General features: G+C 39.2%; 1 protein-coding gene across 2 annotated transcripts in view; it reads left to right on the top strand.

Moving 5' to 3' along the window:
* The window catches only part of CHRM2 (cholinergic receptor muscarinic 2), an 85,148-nt gene that overhangs the window by 55,525 nt on the left and 5,673 nt on the right, over window positions 1-23,950 (top strand). The window lies entirely within an intron of this gene.

A 23,950-nucleotide genomic window follows, 5' to 3' on the forward strand; every position in this document is an offset into this window, starting at 1 on the left:
AAAGCAATACTACATTTGCACAGGAGAAAAACTAATTTTGATAGCCTTTATCAAATGCTGCTTCATACAACATAAAAACAATAATACTTGCATAAGCAGAAGCTGAGCAGTATAATGATCATTAACCCTGTTTTGTCTTGCAGAGAGTTTCCCAGTGGCTCAATCCCAAAACTATTGAAACATAGTCGAAAAAATTCCCTCTGGCTTAGTAAACTTGGATTCAGCTCCAGGAAAAAAAAATTTATTACATAACTTCTTTATTTGATCAGAAAGCCAGTTTTCTGTGTTACTTATCAAGCCCAGATGCCATTCATTTACACTTCTAGATACTTATACTTTGTAAATATAGTTTGGGAACCTAGGGAGAAATGCCTGGAGAACACATGCTGTGCTGGAGAATATCTACCAAAGGGCAGATTTTCTGCAGTGGGTTAGCCCTGCTGATTTGTGTCCAGTGGCACTCTGTAATATTGCCCCATATTAAACTTCCATATAGCAAGGAGTTAATGAAAAGTGAGATTCATCGTATCCTCTTTTCTATACTTGCTGTTTTCTAGGAAGGCTTTTCCTTTCCAACCCTGGTCTCAAGCAAAAATTTGCTCTCCTAAGTTCTGTAGTGTTCTGCTACTTTTTGTTCTTATCTTCTTGCATCTGAACCCAAGTGCAATTAATAGCAAATAAATCTAGACTTGGGAAAATTCTCCAAATGAAACTGGTGAGAGAAGAGCACTCATCTCCTGTGATACACTTCTGACAAAGTATAATTAAAATATTTTCATGCTGGCTTGCCTGCTCCGTCTGCCTTTCATGAATGATGAATTCTATCAAGCTATTATTTGTCTACACATTGTGTGAGGAAGGATTAAACCACTGAAGTGTTCAATATCAGTAAATGATCTGGAACTCCATAAAAACATCAATTATTATGCAGTTAAAGACATCTCAGAGGTCTCTCAGGAAGCTGGTGTTTTGTCTTCATTCCTCTGGTGATGGCATGTGAGGATGGCTGTCTCCAGAGACAGAGCATCTACAACTAAAATGTGAGCTACAGGACTGTGCAGAAAGGAGGGGGATTTTCTCAGTTATTTATTAGGATACACTGGAAGAAAAATAGAGCCTAAGCCAGTGCAGAAAAAGGTGCTTTACTTATATCTCAGAAAAGATGTGTTCCTCTGCCTAAGCCTCTCCATTTTGGGCTGACACAGTGCAATGGTACCACCTTTGAGGATTTTTGGTGAAGCAATCAAAAATACTGCAACTGTGGTATTCACATTCTCTGAACCTGAGAGAAACAGTGAGAGAAGCAGAGAAAAGAATGATAAAAACAATTTTTATCTCATTTGGTGTGCCTGTGTTTGTGCAAAAGTAGAATGCAGAATGGAGATTGTTAACCCAAAGTGATGGTGTTTTGTTTCCTTTGCCTATCAGGGCCAAGTGTGTGTGGGGGGACTGTCAGCTGACAGTCACGAGATTCTGTGCAGTTGAGTTGAGTTGGGTGCTTGGCAGATTCAGTTTAGATGTAGTGTAATATAGCATAGAATAATATAGTATAATAAAGTAATTAATTTGCCTTCTGATATCCATGGAGTCACATGCATCATTTTCTCTCCCTCACATCAGGGTTGCCTTGCTTTCCAACATGTAATTAATTTGAATGTATTTGTGCTTGGTTGAGTGGTAGGCAGCCTGAAAGCATATTGACTAGAAAACAAATCCCTGCTCAAAGCCCCACTGTCACTATTTTTTTTTTTTTTTTAGTGGTAGGGCTCTGCTAACTTTAATATAGCTGTGCCAATTTAGAGCCAAAGAGGATCTGAAATATCAAGCAGGCACCATTCCCAAAGTCTTTCCCCTAAACAAAAAAAAAAGTTTGAACTAAAGCAAATAATACATTTGCACTGTAGAGATTGCATATAAGGCTCAATGAAATGATGATATACAAAAAATACTGCTGGTGACCTTAAATTACACAACAAAATGACAGAGGACATCTAAAAATTAATTCTAGCTCATTAAATGCATTGCTCACTTAATGAATGATTCATGATTCGTATTGCTCAAGTTGCCAAACATTACCTCAAATTATAGATTGGGCACATCCTGTCAGCAGTATTAATAATTGCAATTATGTCAGTGTAAGTACCTTCAGATACAAAAGCCAATACATTATCTTCTCCAAGCCTTCCTGCCTCACCCTCAAAGCAGGAGGGTCCCTGGAGCACATTGGAATAGATTTTATTTTTTAAAAAAACACCATCCTTGGGAGATCTAAAGGTCTAACAAAGGCTGAAAGATGTGCATGGTCAGGGTTAATCTCAGTACACCTTGTGGTAGCTAAATAGAGTTAGACCATGAAAACACAGCACTTGCCCAGTGAGTTTCTAATCCTCCCTCTGCTTGTGTTCATTAGAGCTTCAAATCTTATCAGCTATTTAGGATGCTCCTAAACAAACAGCAGGATAAATAGCTGTAACTAGGAAAAAAAAAAAAAAAAGACAAAAAAAGTCTCTGTAAGTTGTACTGCTTAGAAATTGTCCTGGAAATGCAGCCACAGAATGCCATCTCCCTCTGCAAGACTACATATTCTTACAGACTTGTATTATGAAGGTTTTACATGTACTTTTTGTGAATCCACACCTTCCGTCCTGTATAAATGATGGTGAGACCACAAACCACTCTCGTGGCAGTGAGCTCTGCAGCCACATGTGCAGCACGTGAAAATCCAGCTCCTTCTACCAGATTCACATCTGTGGACTTTCAAATTTCTCTAAAGTCCCCTATTTGAGAGGAATGGGGCAAAATAAGCATTGAGTTCAACTTCTACCTGACACAGAGTGCATTTCATGTGATTACTGCATCCTCTCCTTTTTCTCTTCAAGCTAGACAGTGGCAGTCTCTGATGTCTCAGTAGGTCAGCTAAATTAACCTTAGCAGAGACAGAAGAGGTAAAAGACCTTTCTATCTGAAATGTTCAGAGAGAGGAATCTTAACCCAGGGTAGTCATAATACAGCTTGGAACCAGTTCCTTAGAATACTTTGTGGTAAATATGGGAATGAAGCTTTTCTTTCCCTTGCAGTGAAATTGTTTATTTATTTAATTACATACTTCTTGGAAAATACACAGCATTTAAGGTAACTTTTGAGCTAATAAAAACCATAATTGAACCAGGATATGAAAAGATGGATGTAAATTAGTTATGGATCTTTTATAGCAGGGAATTTTTATGACTCAACAGAAAAACAAGAAACAGGAAATCTATTTCTATAGTGAAGCACAGAAAGTCTCTGCCTGCTGTAGTGACAGGATTAGAACAGATAAATATTGTGGAGTTGTCAATGCAATCCTAGAGCAAATCTGCTTTAGGATTTTAGATTAACTAGATGGTTTGACTGGAGTTTCTAAAATGTGTTAACCAGAAAGATTTATTGAACTTTCTAGAGGAGGACATGATTTATTTGTTTAAGTGCAAAAAAAAAAATCAAGGCAGTCTTTCTTCATGCTGAAAGACTGCAGAGGGCAAAGTCACTTTTCTGCTTATTGAAGTAGATACTGAACTGCCATCACAGTATTCACTGACCTTTTGTCTCAGTTTGACTCAGGGTGTGAAATTGAGCAGCTGCTTTCATATAGATTACCACTATAATCTTCTACAATAACATGCTTGAATTTTTCTCTTTTCTTTTTTTCCACCCTCACCTCATGAAACAGCTTTTTGCTTCCCCAGTACCAACTAGAGGACTACCAACAAATTTACACTGTTTGGTTTACTCGTAGGTAAATTCCATTTCTCTGTATCTTCCCTCAATTATAGTGCCACAACACAGTGCTTAGATTTTACCACATCTCTTATTCTCAACCCTGAATCCCTCTGATATTGCCCTGGCATCTCAGATAAATGATGCCTAGTTGTCTGACATATTCCAAGGCATTCGTGGACTGTCCAGTTGCAATCATCTATTCCATAGCAATGATACAAAAAGGCAAAAAAAATTGCGGGGGAACCCTTTTATTTTTGTGAGACAGTTTATTTGCCATCTCTCCAGCCCCAAGAGAACATGGGTGTAGGCAGGTTTGACTTGTAACCCAGCACAAGATGAATGGGCAGCAGTAGGGGAATGACAGAACAGCAGAACACAATAAAAAGCAGCTCATGAGGGAGGCTGGCTGGTCAACTTTATTGCCATGCTGTTTGCTCTCCTCATTGCAATTATAACATACTTGGCTGTTGATTTTTCCACATCAGGTTGCACAATAATTTGTGGAGGAGAGATGAGACAAAGATGAGATATTGAAAGACTCCCTAAGAATAAACTGGATAAGAAAGAATAAATGGCACAATTCTTTGGCAGGATGGGGGTTCCTGCACCACTCAGCTGCAGCTGAGATGCTTGGGTTGGGGCCATAGAGAAAGCAGAGAGAGAGAGATTTTGGGTGCCAAATTCAGAGATCTGAAAAGTCAAATGACTGAGAAAGAATCTCCCCATCCTCATTCACTGAAGAGCTGAAGGTGAGTCTGCTAACTTAGGTACCATTGTTAAACATCAGCTGCTATTGGTGTGAAAACTCTCTCCTTCACTGTTCTGTAGTAATTAATCAGTAAACCTGTAACCACCACTAGAAGCCAGGTACTGAACTGCACGCTGACACAGGACAAGGTTCTTGACACTGGCATGGCTTTTATTCCTATCCAGTATATTCTGGATATTCTTTTATTCCTCTCCAATATTCTTTGCAGAAATCTAGTACTTTTTCTATTGAATATTATAAGATATACCAGGAAATTAAAAAATAATAACTAAAAAATTATACCCCTCTGAGCACCCATACTTTGAATTCTTTCCCAGGATTCAAAATAGGTATCATAATGTCCAATTTCTTGCGAGGCATATGATAACTGTGATTTCTTTAAAGCTGTGAGCTTCTCCAGTTAAAGTATACTTTAAAGTGGTATTTCAATTATCTATGATGCCATGAAAGAATGAAATCATCTAAGTGTCATAAAGAAGATTTTTTCTGGATTCAAGACAGCCTTTAGAAAGTTTGCATGAGTGTTTTCAGAAGGAACAGCAAAACCTAGGGAGACTTACTCTGTAGCCAAAGGGTAACCCTCTGTCAAGACCTTTCTTCAACACCTTCTAAGCACCACAGCCCTTCAGGTCTCAGAACTCTTTCTTAAATTTCCTGAATGTCTACAACACTGGAGGTAAAGATGAGCAGGAAAAGAAAATAGCCAGCAGAATGTTTTTCAGAAGTTTGTTGCAGAAGGAAAGACACTTTCTCCAAGTAGAATAAAAATTAGCATGAAAAAAACTTTGAAAGAAGCCCTGCAGAGTCATCAAAACTTAAATAACTTATCTGTGTTAATCTCCTGGGAGCGCAGCAAACGACAGAACAGAGAGAGACAGAGCACAGCTTAGTGGATACAAGTGATGGAAAACACTGTGGTGTGCATCAAATCTTTAGAGAAGAAAACGTGTTTGGAATATTTTCAGCACCTTCATTTCAAATGGCATCAGAGAACCAGTTAGGGAAAAGGATGAATTAATGAGTCAGAATGCATAGATATTCCAGGGAGTTTTTCTGTCACTGGATTCACTGACAGAAATTTTAAAGCAAAAGAGAGGTGGTTATGATGATACAATCAATCTGGTATCCATGAGGCAATAATGTATAACAATTGGCAATATTATGTCTTTCCAGATTAGTTTAATATATAAAGAACTTGATGACAGTTGGAGGTGGTAGGCTTCTTTTTTTGTTCTTGCTATTTTTGGTGAAACTACTGAAAACCTTTCAGGCCCTTGCCAGATTTTATTATTACAGCTGGGGCTGTAATAATACTAATAACTTGCTTATTTATGGTTTCACTGAATGTAGGAATGGAATAAGGATTCACTTACCTTCAGCCCACAAAGATGAAAGAGAGGGGGAATTATAAGAATGAGTCACTTATTATTTAGTAGTCTCATTTGGGCCAGTTCTACCAGGCTTCCACCAACTTCATGGTATCATTTCAAGGCTTTGATCCAGGTTTTAGCTCAGCTCCTCTGCATTTAAATGAATCCTCTTATCTCCCCTTTTTCCTTTCTTAGACACTGCTTTCTCCTTTCTCTTTGAGCATTGTCGTGGCTCTCCCTTAGCCAAAGCTCTGTGTGTTTATGTGGAAATGCCTGCCATGAGTGATGTGCCCCAAAATCCCACCCCTTCCCAGCAAGCACAGGCTCTGTGTAAAAATGTGCTTAAAAAAACCCCAGTGCTTGCCTGGTTCATTGCCTGTAAACAGACAAGAAAATGAAAAGGTGAAAAGCCTCCAGGGGTCCTCCATGCCTTGAACTGTGGCAAGCCATGAAGTTATAGACCAGCTATCGTTTCTTGGCCTGCCTGTTGTGCCCAGAATTGCTCTGAGGTGAGTGAGACATCACCTGTAGATCTTTGAGCTCTGAGTTGCAAGATAAACTTGGAGCAGGAAAATGAGAAAAAAAAAAATGGACAGGCAAGAGACTGGAATGGATAAATAGACTGCCATAAGCATTAGCACTTCTGGGTGCCACACATGCCTTTGAGGTCAGGGATGATGTGCTGTGCCCACATTTTTCAGGGATGGACACTGATTGCAGAAAAATTCAATCTAAGTCATTGTTTTTATGCCAAAACCCTGTTCCTTCAAAAGTTCTGTGTTATCACGTGCAATGTCATCATCATTTCTAATGTAACAGTACTGCCACAACACATCCTTCTACTTTTATTTTTTCATACTCAAGTATTTTGCAAAGTATATTTCTGACACTATAATGGCAGTCAAAAAACTGAGAACGCTGATCTGGCTGGGTTGTAATTAGAGCTGGACTAATTATGGAGGTAACTTCACAGAGCATCAGTGAACTGACTATTCTTTAAATGGACTGAATCTCTACACCCTCATCCTCTTCAACAATGGATGAACAACAGAACCTCCAAGTTAACAGCAGAAATGATGACCCAAAGAGTCTGACTACCTTCCTACAAGCCTTTGAGTTTGAACTGTATGTGGTTGGCACACTATGCTGAGCCTTTACACTGGAAAATGAATCTCAGCTGCATCATCATTGCAGACTCCATTCATGTCAGGGTTATTATGCTCAGAGAGGAAGCAGCTGCTCCTTCCAGACCTGCATGCTTGGGATCAGAGATGGACAGCTGTCACTACCACCAGTAAAAGCAATCTGGAGGGGAGGCAAAAGATATGTATCACATAGTGGAGATGGAAAGGCTTACTGCTGTGTGATCCTGCTATTCCAGAGCTCTGCCAGGGCCTGCTAAAACAGGCATTCTCTTGCTTATGAGCAAGGTAGAACTTGTTTGGCAGACAGTGCAGGGCTTGGGATCTCCTCATGTGATTCATTACAGCAGCTGTGTGGACTTGTGGTAGGGCAAGAATAGAAATAAGGGGTAGGGGCATACATGGAGCCCGATTCACTTGTGCTTCACTGTAAAGCCCAAGTGAATAACTCCACTGATTCCATTTTGCCTTGGAATGAGCTGAGGTATGCATATGCCTTGGAATGTATGAGGAGTTGCTCTTGTGGTGAAATTTTGCCAGCATGCAGCTTTTCTTACATTAATCCTTTCTCCAGGAAAATGCTGCAATCAGGGCAGAATGGTAAGATCTGATCTTTACTCCTTAAGCTGCTCTCTATGGACCCTTGCACCCATCCTCGGGGTCTCTTTCAGACTGGCTGCAAAGGCTATTTAGTGGTCAACAACAGGTCAGAGCTGTAGAAACTGGGGCAAGGGGGCTCTCTTTCAGATTCCCTGGGTCATCTCAGCTTCAGCTCCTGGGGAGCAGCAGATTGCAAATTGCAGGCAGGTGACTCCTCTTGCACAAACTTTAGGGCAGTTAATTCTGGTGCAGATCAGATGCTGACTCTGAGTAAGAAGCCAAGCCCCTGCATGATGCTGGTTCCTTTTGTCTTCATTGTGCTTTTCTCACAGGCTGTTTTCTGCACAATCATGTGGGTTGTTTTCATCATGTCTGATTCCATATTAAACAAAGGTATTTGTGTTCCTGCTTTCCTGATCCAGAATACCTGCAAACTTCATGGCATACACTAGAATCACAAAAACATAGATTATTTCATGTGAATACAGCCTCAGGAAGTCCCCACTCCAATTTCATACTCAAAGAAGGGTCAGTGTTGAGCTCAGACAAGGTTGCTCTGGGTTTTATCTGTTGTGTCTTGAAAAACTTCCAAGGATGGAGCCTGTACACAAATCTGCATCCACTGCTTTGCTGGTGTCATAGTAAAATTCTTTTTCTTTCAATGTCATCAAAACCTTTTGTCTTCTTTCTTTCATCCTCCCACTAAACACCATGATAAAAAGACTGGCTCCATCTTCTCACTAGATTCCCTGTAGGTATTGGCAGGCTGCTACCACAGCCATCTCTTCTTCAGGCTGAACACTCTCACGGTCCTCAGCCTTCCCTCGCAGGTCCCGTGCTTCACTCTGTCTGGCAGTACATCCTTTGTCATCCATCTTGGACATATGGTCTGCCCTCAAACTACTTTCCAAGATGTGTCAGTTACTGAACAAAAGAATTTTTTGAAAACTTTAAAGTCTCTATATTAGAGATACTTCTGATCTGCTGGGCACAGCCATCCCTGGACATGCCCTCTGTTTCATGGCTGATGGGAAATAAGGAGATACCCAAAGCAATGGTCAAGAGCCACTGCCCCTGAAGTGGTAAAACTTAGGAGGATCAGGGCAAAAAGCAATGTGAGTAGAAGGAGGAACACCTGGTTTATCACAGTGGTGATTCTTATCCCCAGCCTTGCTGCCCTAGGGAATCCTGCACCACTTCAGCCACTCTGTGAGGGTTCGGTGACTGAACTGAAAGAACCAATCTTCCATCCAATAGTTCTCTAAGAAATTTCCTGTAGTCTCCATTGATTTTCTTTTGAGAGGGAGACATATATAGAGCTTTGCTTTAGGCTTTCCTTTTGCACAGGGAGAGTTTTAATTAGTGGCCTTTGTGTTAAACTGTTAGATGTGGCCGCCTGTGGTATCTTGAGGTTATTCACATTTGTACGTTTTTAAAGGTTGGGTCTAAGCCACCCAGAGATTTTACAGCAGGGGGAAATATTCAGTTGCCTGGAAGTTTTTCCATTACTTTAAACCACAGGAGTGGCATACAGGTGCTACAGAAAAGCAGTTGTACTAAAAGTCTTGTACTAATGTTTTTACTACAGGAAACATTATTTTTTAGCAGGTGGGAGAGTTCAACTTCTTTTACTGTTATTTATTTGTTCCTTTGTTTTATTCACTTAAGGGACAAGACATGAGTAAAAATGGTGATGACTTATGTCTATTTTATTTCGTTCACTTGAACAAAAAGTCTGAACACTTGCCCATGGCAGTCATATAATTTCCTTCCTCTCTTCCTGTTTGTACCATGATGACCTTGTCTTTGTCATCCCATCCCATGACATCCCAGTAGCTCTTCTCCCTGCAGCTTTTCCCAGAGTTTGAATTTCCAGTTTATAAAGGAAACCTGTTGGTCACATTTCCTTCATAGAATAGATGAATGAAAAATAAGGTATTTTATTCCTCAGTTGTTCTGCTGATTATCACAATCATCATAGGACAATTATTAAGCTCTTTTATATGATGATTCTACTAGTCTCTGCCATTTAAAAAGTCCTTTTATCAGGTAAGATTCCATGTTACTTTATGAACTTACAATAGTCATATCCATGAAGATCTATTTGGGCATAAACAGGATGGGTGAATTGTAGCAGGTGCTTAAAAGTAGGGGAGCACTGTCCAGAAAATACACCTGGAAAAGCAGCCTGCAAAGCAGAGCTGTGTATCTGCAGCTCCAGAACATCAGAAGCTCATTAGGTTCCAAACCTGAACCCAATGCTATACTTCGCAGATTTTTTTTTCAAGATAAAATAACCTCACAACAGTCACAGCCCCAGATGGTTTTGCATGGCCATGTGCTAAGGAAAGAAAAGAGAAATATTGTCCTTCAGAAAAAGGAAATGCTTGGTTGGGCACTCTTAAAGTTACAAATGGGTACTGAAGACAGAGTTTTCTCCTAAGTGATGAATAGCAAGGGTGATCCCAGGACAGTTTACAGCAGGGAAGAGCAGAATATGATTCTGGATCTAATAAAACAATGAACTAGGACTAGTCCCCAGACACCAATCCTGTTTCTTGCCTATTTCATAGAAAAGTCATGAGCCTACCAAAAGCAACAGAAATTTTGCCATTGGCATACACAGGGCTTTTGACCTATTGATTTTTTTTTCAGAGCAATTTACCGTGAGATTTCAGGCTCTGAAATTGGAGTGTGGATGAGTAATGTAGCTTGTACAGTGGAGCCCTGCTCTCAGCAATCTCTGAAGTCAGGCTTCCAGGGCCAGTGCTGATGTGTGGAATTTCACAACTCAATCCAGGAACACTCTCTAATATCCTCCCAGTGATTGCTGTTTTCACGAGCAGCCTGATATTTAATTAATTCTAAACCTGCACAAAAGTAGCGTGTGTGCAGAGCAGATGAAGTGAATCCAGCACAAGCAAATATTATCTGTGTATTTTTGTCATGAATAGATAGCTCTGTTAGCTACAGAGGGAGCTCAGATTAATTCTGTGAATCTCAAACCCAAACAATATAGAGGAGAGACATAAACACACTGTACATTCAATGGGTGTGCACTTTCTGACAGAAACACTGGTTATTGCTGATTAGCACATATAATTTTGATCATATTGGATTTATTTTTCTTTGTCTAATATTCATAGTTCTGCCCAAATCCCTTGTGCACACAATGACAAGAAAAACAGATAAAGAGGAAAAAATGCAGTGCCGATCAAGCACGTTGAGAAATATATTAGTAAAGGATGAAAACGATAGGAAATAAAACTACAACAGAGCATATATATGTATTCTATACATACACACATGGAGAAAGAGAGATTGTGCTTTGAAGGCATTATGAGCTTTTGATTTTCTATCTATTGCAGAACAGACCCATTTTAAGGAAGCAGGAAAAATGATTACTTGAATTGTGATTACCTCTAACAAAATTCTGTGTTTGCTGGAGTGGTTGCAGTCATTCTTGGTGATATAACACCTCCTCAAATAAAAATAGGAGGACAAAAGGAAAAAAAATATCTAAGGTGAAGTACTAAACTACTTGACATTCCCCATCATTAACAGTACTACCTTTGTCAGTTTGCTTTTAAGTCTCAAAACAGCTTCATGAACTTTTTTTCAGACAGAGAAAAATCTCAAATGTCTCTTGTCACTTCCTGCCTAGAGCCTTGCAAAACCAAAACTTCTGGCACACTTATCCAAATTCACTACAAAAGCTTTATTTTTATCCTGACCCTAACAAAGGCAGGTAGAATGAACCACTTCCTGACCACAGAAGAACAATGTGCATCACAAGATTTAGAAAGAGAAGCTAGGAAATGTATTATATTGTTCCTCTTTTTACTACATTATCTTTATTCTCAGCCAGACACCAGAACAAGCTGCATCATTATTTACTTGCTCTCAAACATTACCCAGTACTGAAAGAACAGGAAGTATCACCAGTCATGTGCTGCAGGTCACGACAAATGTGCTAGAATGCCTGAAACACAAATTTCTGTTTGTGTTTGAAGTCCATGTGTATTTACATGGGAGTTGAAGTCATATTGACCCTGGTTTTCACAAGACAAATAGCATCAGATTTTCACTACCTCATGTAGAGAAACAACCCCCCTTCACCTGTGAGGATTACAAGGCAACAAGAAGAGATTCTTCCAGAGCAAGTGTAAGAGTTCAGCTCTCTTAATCTCGCTGCCATACCTGTATTTGAAAATAGCTATTAACTGTGTTCTTATGTTCAATTATAAACAGATTATGCAGAGGGATGGGGATATGAATTTAGTAAATCACAAGATCCATTTTTCTCCTCACCAGATATAATTAAATTATTTGTGAATGCCATCTTTTGGATGTTTGATCCTCTTTGCAAAGGTGATGCAATGCAGATGTGTTATCACTGAAATGCTTTTGGTGGGGTTAAGGGGAAAGCACACTATCCCTTGAGTTACAAGGTCTGAGATCTACAAACTTTACACAATTAGGAAGAGAATAAATGCCTATTTAGTGGCAGAGCAGGCTGGATAGCATTTGTTTAGGAGGACCAGAATCATTATGAGTGGATGCAAAATTATGAAATATCTCTGTGAAGAAAATTTACATTTTTAAATGCTCTTTTACAAAATAAATGTACAGAAGCAGATAATTAAATTTAAAGGACATTTTCCAACCCTAACATTAGAAAGATTAAGAGGTTAAACATTAACCTGACTGCAAATCCCTCCACTATGTCTTTCTACAAATAAGAGTGTCTGCATTTTAATTATTTGGTCTTGTTCAGTGCCTCGAACATTCAATGGGATTGCATTGCATGTCACAACAGATCAAGAGCAGGGCAACAAACAGATCCAGACTAATTAAAAAACTGAAAAAAATCTAATCCTACTTTAATATAGTTTTATACATACTAAAAAAAAAACAAAAACCAAACCCAAACAAAAAAAAAGCTTTAGAAATTTCATGAAAGACATTCAGGACTTTATATATGTGCAGGACACTGGTGCTGTAGATAACATGTTTAAAGCCTTAAAAAGTATTGAATTTAGAATTGAACCTCATTTACACTAGGAAACAAGAAAATGTCATGATAGTGTTTTGCCCACAGCCTGAAAGGGCACCAGGAGCCCTCAGAGATTTTTCTGTTTACTCTGTGACTGGGTCTGCAGCAGGGAGCAGCAGTGCTTTAGCATGTGCTACTGCTGGAAGGGCTAAAACGAAAAACTGGGGTCACTGTCTTGGACATCAGTCCAGCTTGACCCAAGGAGCCGGCTTAGAGAAAGTCATTTGCCTGCTCTTTGACAAGCCCATTCTAAGATGAAAGCACCACACAGCTGTTTTCCTTCTCACTGCCAGGGTTTTTTTGTGGTTTTTGTAAAGAAAGAAGGGAAAAATAACCCACTGAGAAGCAGTTATACCAAAACATCTTAAGCCTGTTATATCATGAACAGAAAAAAAAGGGACAAGCAGACCATCTTTTTCTTTTTTTTTTTCCCTTTTCCCTGCAAACATTTCCTTTCAGCTGTCCCTTTGAAGTCACAGGCTTACAGCGTGAGTGACTGAGAGCAAGGAGCTGTGAAATGAGCCTTTGAGCCACAGATCTCTCAAAGAGTTTCACAAGGAGTGTACGAGTGGGGAACACAACATCTGCAAATCAGTGTGGGCTCACTGAGGCTTCCTGCAGCCTCTGACTCCGAGAGCTGCACAGAGCCACAGATTTCAGCAGGGGAAAATCACCTCCCATCTTCATCCCACCTTCCCACAGGGATTATCTCACTTCCCCTCTGGGCAGTGGCTGTGTTGGTGTGACCAGCTTATGGGGAAATAATTGAGCATACTAAATACACTGGAATGTCTGATTATGGAAGAAGACTATAACTTTTTGAAAAAATAATTTCTATCCTCTTCTTTGAAGAGGTTATGCAGGACAAGTCTCAGTTAATGGCATTTGAGAACCTAAATATCTGAATGACAATTGAGGTGAGATTTCAGAACTTCAAGTCACTTCAGTGTTTCCACAATACTGTTCAAAGTGCAAGGCTTGAAGAAATGTTACCCTATCTCTGTGTGGGCTGTGACAGGATAATACAGACAGGTACTGAAACTAGGGTCAGTGAGGAATTCTGACTGAAAACAGGCATTAAGGGGTGACAATTTGAAGTGCCTGTGTGAATCCCCTTGCAGAACTCTTTTTTTGCCTTCTTCTAGTCAACTTCTTATTATTCATGTCCCAGTCTTGTTCCTATTTTTGTCTCTCACATTCACCCCATTTATTATTTTCTCTTGCCCCACATCCTTGTATGTCTTTCTCTAGGTATGTTCTTGTGCTCTTCAGGTAGGTTTGTGCTGTGTGGAGGCACGTTGCAATGCAGCAATCACTGCTGGGTGGTTCTGCTGCTCTTGCATGGCACAGTGGGAGGGATTTAATCTCCAGCATGACGCTTCAGGGACACAGCAGATTGATGGAGGAGATTGTTCCCTAGGTACGCTGCTAGATACTTTTCCTATCTAGATTTAATTTTACTTCCCGTAAGTTTGCTTTACCACGAAGTCCCAATTTAAAGAGTTGTTATGCAAAGATGGATTTAGGTTCAGAGAAGTGGAGCACTGCAGAAGAATAACATAAAGTGAGGCCTCAGAAAATGAAATCTATTAGTCAGTAGTCTTTTTTCCTTGGATGTATGTGCTGTGGAAAGGTGGTCTGAGATATAGAAGCAGAAACAGGAAACTTGCAGGCAGTAACAGATAAGTCTGCCAAAGAAAGGCAGAAAGTAATACACAGCATAACTGTGGAATTTCAGGACTGTAATAAAAGAGATCCTTAACGCCACAAATGGGAGAGGAACGGACTTCATCAGCAAGTCATCACACCAACAGTTGTGATGAAGCTGACATGGTGCTTCTGCCACAACGTAAAAGACGTTCCCATGTGGTAAATACAATGACACGGTCTCTGAATTTCAAAATCAACATCTTTCTCTCTTTTAATTAAAAACTCATATTTGAAATTTAATGGAATGTGCAAGGGACATCAAATACATTCATCACCATCACTCAGTGGAAATTTTGTGACACACAGACTTCACTGCTAAAGTAACAAAGTGAGTTTGTGAAGTTTGCAGATCTGTGCACAGAGTAATGGCCTGCTCTTCTCCATCCTGTGCTAGTAAATGCCCCTCAGGTTTTTAATTATTTTGGCTTCAAATAACCCAGTTTATCCTTTCTTAAACCCTGTGTTTCAAATGTTCCCATTATTTTATTTTGGTCAATATTCAAGAGTGGTCAAAATCTGATGCAAACAGACTTTGCAACATCTCTTTAAAAACCAAAATGTGCAGAGAGCTTGAGAGTATTTGCTTATGAATTTTAGTCTACCTGGCCCAGGGATGATTAATATAATTTTTACAGGAAGTACATGGTCAGAGACAAGTCCCTCACTTTCCTATTACTAAGTTAAGCTTGCTAAACATTACATTATTTTTTAACAGAGGCTACTCTTAAAGGCATGGTGAATTAATGCAAAGCTAAGGTATTTTACCTTGCTGAGGGTAGCTGCAGCATGTTAGGACCAATATCTGGACCCATGCATCAGAGCCAGATTTAGACACAGATTTGTTAAACCTGTAATAGAGTCAAAACACAATTAGTCTGTAGCTATAGTCTATTTAATTAAAGTTGGTAGCAGTCATATAGTGAAACACAGCACAGTCGGAGACTTAGGGAACCTACCCTGATGCAGCAGCTATGAAAAACTACTGAATAAATCTCTCCTTTCTTTGGCAAGGACTATGTGATCTTTGAGGTTCTCTGTTCACAAGAGGAGAGATGATAATGCAGACCCACAGTAAACAAGCATGGTTGTGATCAACATATTTATAATTAGCTGTAGCAAACAGTTCGTTTTAGATTTTTAAATGTTTTTATGAGCATTTTGTTAGGCATTGCCTCTCTTTTCATCTTTCACAAACTTTTCTCAGACTGCAGAATGAACTTGGAAATATAGATTCTAGTTTGGAAATTTAGATATCACTGCTTTCTGGTAAGGAAATGACCTAATTAAATTCCTTCAGTATTTCACTGCTTCAAATGCAGTCTGCAGCAATACAGGCATAAAAAAAATTAGCTGCCCTCTCAGAAACAAGTTTGAACTTCTGTTCAATATATGCTTAAATCCTTGCAAAGAATTTGAGCCATTCCCTATTATATCTGAGCCACCATTCTTTCCTGTGCTTCTAATCTACATCTTAGGTAAGCTGTTAAGTGAGATGGAATATGTGTAAAAAGCCCCAGAATTTATGGACACAGAAGACCAGACTAGATTTTCAGGCTCTTGAGAATTTCATATAAGACTGACCATGATGGTATTTAAAGGAATATTAAAAGCATTTGCTGAGTAAAAAAACAAGGTAGTTTCCAAAGCAGATTTGAGGATTATCTGATAGATCTTTGTGAGTGAATAAGAAAATCCCATGCAAAAGCCAGGTACTTACACCATTTACAACCTTGGGAAAAGGAAAGATTTTCTTTAGCTTCAGTAAGAGTCTCTTTGGGCTCTCATATGTTAATATTCCTGTCAGAAGCCCTACTCTGAATCTTTCTGATGAACAGAGTGAGAGTCTCCATGGGTTCATTCATGATCCCAAAAGGACTCCTTATGTCTTGGAGGGATTTGCAGATATTCACAGAAATATCACAGAACCATTTTTGGACTCACTGGCAGGTTGAGGGGGTTAATCCATGGTTCCTGGAGAGACCCTCCCTGTACTGTACTGCAGTTCTCTGGGGTTCTTTGGTGAAAATATTCCTACAGGCCCTTGCAAAAAAAAAAAATTAAGTCAGGAAAGACTAGAAAGCCTGAGGTTTGGGTTTTGATTTTTTTGTTCGTTTTTGGGGGTTTTTTGTTGCTGTTGCTTTTTGTTTTTTTTTTTTTTTTTTTGTTTTGTTTTGTTTTGTTTTGTTTTGGGGGTTTTTTGTTTATTTTGGTTTTTTTGGTTTTTTTTTTTTTTGTCTAGGGGAGTTGGTTGCTTGCTTGCTTGCTTGCTTGGTTGGTTGGTTGGTTGGTTGGTTTTTGGTTTGGTTTGGGGGGATTTTTTTCAGGTCTGCTTGTATGTTAAGCTGGTTTCAGTCAGCCTTCTGATCCCTCTCCTCTTTCACCAGCTTCACCCCTTGTCAGTCAGGGACTTTGAGGAGCTCTCATAAGGTTTTTGTGTTTGACAGCACAGGTGTGATAGGTGATCTGAGCATAATGAGGTACTGTGCCTCCAGTTGTGCTGGGCTGCAGTGGGACTATTTAACTCTCACCACACTTTTCCTTCAGAAGAGATATCCTTGAACCTGATGATCTTCAATTCAATCTGAACAGAAACTTCAATAACTCTTCTGCTGACACGACCTTTCTCATGGCTGAGGATAGGTACAATTTTAGTCTGAATTCTAGCATTACTATTTTAACTAAAGTGCTTCAAGAAGATTATAGATAAAACTGGTTTGGTTGATGGGTGTGAGGAGCTTCAGTGAACTTCCAGCAGCAGTGGTGCAGCACAAGGCAGAAAGGAGAAGTCACTTCCTGACGTCTGTCACTTTGATGTCCCTTTTCTGTCTCTCCTATAACCTCTGCCTGCAGAAATCAGTATAGGTGCACTGATGAACTGTGTGTGGTATGAGCTAGTCCCCAGGTTTTACCTTCTGATGACATTATCCACTCTTTCAACCCATTTATGGTGTTCTGTGAAACAACTTTTTGAGTTGGGCCATGCCCAAATCGATGACTAAATAATGGTGATAATGCTGGGTGCAGTGGATAAATTCAGGCCTTAGTACATTTCTGTGCACTGGCTGCCCTAGTCTAACTAGATCACAGAATATTCTGATTTGGAAGGACCCACAAGGATCACCAAGACCAGTTCTTAAGTGAATGGTCCATCCAGGGATCAAAACCACAACTGTGGTGTTATCAGAACCATGCTCTGACTGATAGAGCTTATCCCAGGTCATATACTTCTTCATCCAGACTGCTTACTCCAGGAATATTCAACTGTAATGGCTTCACGTTTTTATCAAATTATATCTCTTCTCATTAATTATAATAAAATTTAAATTGTAATAAAATGTGGATCTCCTCTGCCTGAGAGTTTAAAAAGTTTTTAAAATATTTTGAAGCCATTCTACTGCTGCAAATGACTGTTTTACGTGGCAGCTGCTTATCTGTGCCTCTAGATGGAGATCCTATCCATTTAACTCAGCCCTCTAGAGAAAGCTGTGGGATGCTTCCATTTTGCCTTTCATACTGCAAAGAATAATTTTTTCTTTTTTCTCTGATTTCTCTGGATTATAAATTTATTTTGATCTTAGCAAATAGACATATGTCACAGCTTACCTGAAAAAAACCCAGAAATATAACAAAACATAAAAAACGCTCTTCTCAAACTTTCAACAGCAAGAGCATCCCTAACTATTTACTTTGCCTGAAATGTAATGCTGAAACCTTCTGCTTTACAATTGACATTCTGAAAACTCCCTCTACTGTGCAAGCACCTCTGACAAGCTGAGGTGCACAGGATTGCAGGTTGAGAAGGAATGCCATTCCTCAGAAGGAAGCACATGGACCATTATACTCAGTCACTTTTATCACATGGATAAACCTCATGGTTCCACAAGAACAGAGAGGAAAACCTTCACCAAGAGAATTGGTTATTTTCTCGCTAGTTTTGGACCAAGGGTTTTTATTATAACCCTAGCAAGAATAAGGGGGCATGTACTCACATTATCACATTATTATTAGAGAAAGTATCTTCTCTAGTCCAGGAGGTAAAAATCCCTTTTTGTGGATCAAAACCAGTTAGATTGAGCCATGTGTATTAAGCATATTTTTCAGGTTGGCCAGTGCAGCAGGAGGCAAAATTTAGCTTGTAATGGTATCAGCTGCCCAAAGACAGAATGCAAATTCTCTCTTGATTACACAGGTCCCAAAAAAACAAAACCATATCTGCAGCCAAACCTATACTGGCAGAAAGGTAATATTTCATGTGCCTTAGTACCAATGGGTGACTATCCTAACAGCAGTAATAGTAATAACAGTACCAATATATTAGAAATACTTTGTTATCAGATCTTTGAGGAAAAATTACCTTTTTTATTTTTATTTATTTCCTGAAACTAGAGAGATTATTGTTTGTTTGGTTGGGGTTTTTTTACTATGCTGTCTACCCTTCTACTTGTGTCATATTTAATATCGACAAGTTGGGCTCATGACAGTATATTTACTTCTGCATAGTTTTTCTATATTCCTTTCTCTACAGTTTTAGCCTGCAAGAGCAGCCGTGTGCAAGTTGCAGTTTTCAGCTTTACAAACCCTCAGACCCTAATGTGCCCTAAGGCAGCATTTTGGTGCCAGCATTGACACCTACTCATGTACAGTCCCCTGCTGCTTTTGGGGAAATATTTGCATTTTTGCCTTATTTCAGTTGTTGTTTGCGGCGCACTGTTGGTTTGGTTTTTTAAATATTTTCTGATTCTGATCTACTTGTTGTTTCAAGATCTGTGCAGAAATTTTTAATTTTGCCCTTAGGTATCCTTCACAATTAGATGGGGAAAAGCAGGCCCACACAATATCTTTTTTGTAGGGCAGGTTTATTTCAATCATGAGATAAACAAAAGTGCATGAAAATGAAAAAAAAATAACAGACCCCACCAAGAGAGTAACACTTAGCAAAGATGTTTCTAGTTTCAAAAGGATTGCAGAAGATAATCCATATGGTGAAGATTTTAGTCTTCAGGTGTTTGGGTATTTTCTGAAATGCATTTTTACCAGAAGTCCAGACTATATATATATATATATATTCTCTCTTAAAGTCCGCAATAAATTCTGGCTAACAGACCTAGGATATTTATCACAGATTAAGGGATTTTGTTTCTCTCTTTTTGTTTTCACACTGTGAGTTAAAAATGGTACCAGGAAGAAATTTAGAATCAAAATCAATTCAGTTCAGGATAAAAATCATTTCAGGAAAAAAACCCATTCTATTATTACTGCAGCAAACATCAAATCTATTTTGCATAGGTTTGGGCTGAAGAGGAACTAGATCAAAAAAAGAAAGTTAAAGAAGTGTATTTCCTTCTGCTTGAGACTTAGATGCTTAGATGTGCCCTCAGAATGGCAATGCACATACATTCTTGGGTAATCCTGTTTAAATCACAAATATAACTTTCAGGTGCTGATCATTTGTTGCCTCTTTCATGTCTAGACCTTAATATGGTTTCAGAGAATTCAAAGAAGACATTAAATCCTTTAAATTTAAATCCATTAAATTTAACTTGTCAAAATGCACAATACAGAAGAAGAGTTTGTCTAACAAACTCTGACAGGCATGATGCATCAGCCTTTTTTTCCAATATACCAAACATTTCTATAGTCTGTTTTGTGGCAGATGTTGGAGATATATTTTAAATTTAAAATTACAATGTTTGCTACAAAATTTGCCTGCACCAAATGGATGTGTTCCTGTCAGGGTAAGTGGAAAGCACAACTCAGCAGGATGCAATGCTTAAGTATGCCCCAGCTCTGCCCTAAACTGTTGCCCAGTCAATAAAAGGGAATGATTTTCAGTACTGTGAGTTCTTTAGAGGGAGGAACAACTGCACTGGGAATGTTTCCTAAGTACATCTCAAATATCAAACAATGAATTATTTTATATGTGGACTTCTTGGCTTTGTACATTTTCTGTGCAGTGATTATGGTGTTTCCACTCCAAAAAGTCATATATATTTTGAAATATATTTCAGAAAATTATCTCAGTTGCTTTTAAGGTCACAAGAGACATTCCTTGCCTTTTCTGGGTATTCTCTGTTCAGCAAGAATGCACTTAGTATAGAAGGATAAATTATGGTAGCCCATGGGAGTCAGTGCCATATTGTGCAACTCACACAAACACCCATGGGCCTGCAGAGGAGAGCTCTGTTTGTTCAAGAATAAGATCTGGTATTTCTCACACAGGAGGTCATATTACCTTAAAATGCCTCTGCCCCGTAGGTCTGCCTGATGAATAACATCTGCTCCCATAACAACAGCCTCTGCAGCAGGAGAGATGGGCTCTGTGGCAGGACAGAAACAGAAGCAGTGCACAGGCAGTCCTGCAGCCACGATGAGAAACAGAGCCCTCTCTGTGCACCTGGTGCCAGCCTCTCAGAATCTCTGCTGCTCAGTGACTCTGGCATCATCAAGCGTCTTTTCCCAGCCTGGAAGTCAAATAAGGAGTCAGGATTTTTCTGTTCTCATTCTCAAGGTTCTTTATTATTTCTTATCTAATACATTATTTTTCTGACCTGCTGAGGTCTCCCTGGCAGGTTGGGTTGAGGCACACTGTCTGTCTTTGGGGTGGTGTTATCTTTTTATACTAAAAACTACATGTACATTATTTACCATAACTTCCCAATAACCCATCACCTATGTTAGACAGTGAGTTTCTACCTTAAACAAATCCAAGAGTGCCACCATCACAGTGGAAGATTGAGGCTAAGAAGAAGAAGGAAAAAGACTGGACACGCCCAAATTCCTCCATCTTGCCTCCTGAATCCCCATTCTAAAAATCCCAAAAATCTAATTTTCACCCTGTGACAGACTATCATGCTACTTAAACTTTCTTGACTTGTAATTCTTTATATAAAGGTGCTCATTTGCTCCATGGGTCACAATCAAAGACACAGGGGTCTTGGGCTCTGTGCCAAGGTCTCTGAGCCCCCTGGCAGGGGCTTGAGCCTTCCAGGGCAGCCAGAGGAATTTCCTGGGTTCCAACACCAATCCTGCTGGAGCCAGCAGGAGGGAGCCCAGAGCATTGCAGGGGCTCCTGGGCTAGGGAGCTTGCACACCCCCGCCTCTGTGTGGGCAATTTTAGTTCTCTGAGCAGTGACCATGTATGTCAGTGGAAATCAGATTTGTCTCTCCGGCCCTACACCCTCTCATCAGCCTGCATAGCAAAATATGCTTCAGTTTACCATCGCACTGATGCAGGCAAAGGGAAGTTTTCACTGGAGCTGGTGACAGCAGATGTTTCCCTGTACCTCAGAAAGTTATAACTGCCCTTGTAATTTGCAGCCCAGAGCTACCAGCCTTCTTAAGGGCTGAAAAGTTTTGTGCAAAAAAAGCAAAAGAGACTCCTTTGCTCTGCTTCCATTCATATTAACACAATGAAATCCTATTCCTAGCAGGTAAGATTAGCTTTTAGCTTTCATCCATCTCCTTGCATCCCAAGGATCCCAAAACAATCAGGGGAATTGTTACTGAATTACCAATATTTCCAGTGAAAGTGGGTAAAAATTTCACCTGAAAAGACTCACGAATAAAGTCAGCTGGGAAATGGTAATTTGGTTTCGCAAGTTTCAAGTTTTTAAAATTAATTTTGTTCTTCAGTGGCATGAAAACAGAACTTCTCAACAGTTTTTCAAAAATATATTGTAGAGAAACACTTGTTTCCTTGTAACAAAGCATCATTTTTTCGTCTCTAATCCATTCTTGCTCATTTCCATTTTGCTCCCCCACTCACTTTCCGTCACCAGAGGTAGCTGCAGAGCACTAGATCATGAACCTTCTTCAGCTGATTTTTTTTTTTATCAATACATCTCTATGCATGACTTTTTCTCTTTATTAAAAATGCATTCTGCTAAGAATGTTCATAAACGACTCTGCTTGGGAGAAATTCTTAGCTTGTCCAAAACATTGATGCCTTACACATCTAACTGGATAACCAGCTGCTCAACTGTGAAGCTTGGGGAGAAAAATAGACTGGGAATTGCTGAAATGTCAGTCCTATATACTAAAGGTATCCTGTCAAAGTTTTAGCACAGAGTTGAAATTCTGCTACATTCCACTCAGCCTATTTTACTGTACAAAGCACACACTTAACTAAAGCATTCCTCTTCCTCATTTTGTTATCTTGAACCTGATCTCAAGGATTTTAGTGTTGTACCTGTAAATAGATAGCAAGAAATAAATGTCTGTCAAGCCTTATGTTCCTCTATTTATTCATGTATTCACTTCAACACAGAATTGGCAAAAAAATTTAGCTGTTTTTGACAGCGAAGGCAAATGCATGAGCCCTACCCTCTGCCAGTTGTATTTCTCTAAGTATAAATTTCAATATTACAAAGTTTCTTCAGACAAAAAACCTTTTACCCTGGTTTAGCATTTTGACTTTTCCACGGAGACAGGCTTGCTTACTTTTCCCAGAGTTCAGAAGGGGTTTTGCCACTGTGCTGACATTTTGCATCATCATCTTTCTTTTGCATCTGAAAAAAAAAAAGCACAGTTCTGAACTGACAGTAAAAATGCATTGTTCCTTTGAAGTGACGTGGACTGCATATGTCTGTGCATCAGCAGGTTAGTCAGAGGGGCCAGAGCAGAATTTTCTAATCCCTGGTGTATAGAGGAGCCATACGTAGATAAATTTTTTGTCTTCCTTTGATTGCACCACCATGTTTAGAAACTCCTTCTTAAAGAAGAGATGCCTTATGCATGGGGGGCGGGGAAGAAACAGCAGAATATTGTAATTAGAAAAAAACTCAAACTTCCCTGTCACATCTGGCCTTCGTGCTTCAATAATCCCTTGAGCACAGCTCATAAATAATGAGCACTCAGATGCTGTACGATTCTAGTGCATTCTATTGACTTCCAGGGGATGCACAAAAGGATAGAATATATCCTGAAGGCAACAGCATGCACTGTTTTCTCAGTCTTCTATCAAATGTGTATCACTAGCAATTTAATTACTATTTATTGAGCACTGTCAGTAGGGTATAAGGGGTACAAAAAGAATTGCTATGTGTAAACAGCCCTGATTTTTATCTGTTTCTTTATTTAGCATTACCCTGCTGTCTATTTCAGACCTTTTGTTTTAGCTTTATGTGATGCAGATTAAAAATATTGTGATTTGAAAAATAATGGGAAAAGTGCAATCAAGCAAGCATCAAAAGATAATACCATGTTTAAAAAAACCCAAACAAACAACAATGTCTTATCCAGGTACAAATATTCAAAAGTAAGTAAAAAATAACTTTAATCTCACTGAAATTGAAAAAAAGATAGAAATAAAATATGTATGGATCTAACTAGACAGGCAAATGATCAACTGAGGTGAGTTTATGAACTCTGTTAACTTCAACAGACCCACCCTCTTTTGTTTATTGACAGACTAATTAGTTTGATGAAGTGCCAAAATCTTTGTATGTGTTGCCTAAAAAAGGAACTGCAGGGTAAGAAAACTGGGGGGAGATGTGATAAAAAGCCATAAACTTGACAGAAGCATGCCCAGGTGGAAAATGAAAGA

Source organism: Camarhynchus parvulus, chromosome 1A, assembly GCF_901933205.1.
Source record: "Camarhynchus parvulus chromosome 1A, STF_HiC, whole genome shotgun sequence".
NCBI lineage: Eukaryota > Metazoa > Chordata > Aves > Passeriformes > Thraupidae > Camarhynchus > Camarhynchus parvulus.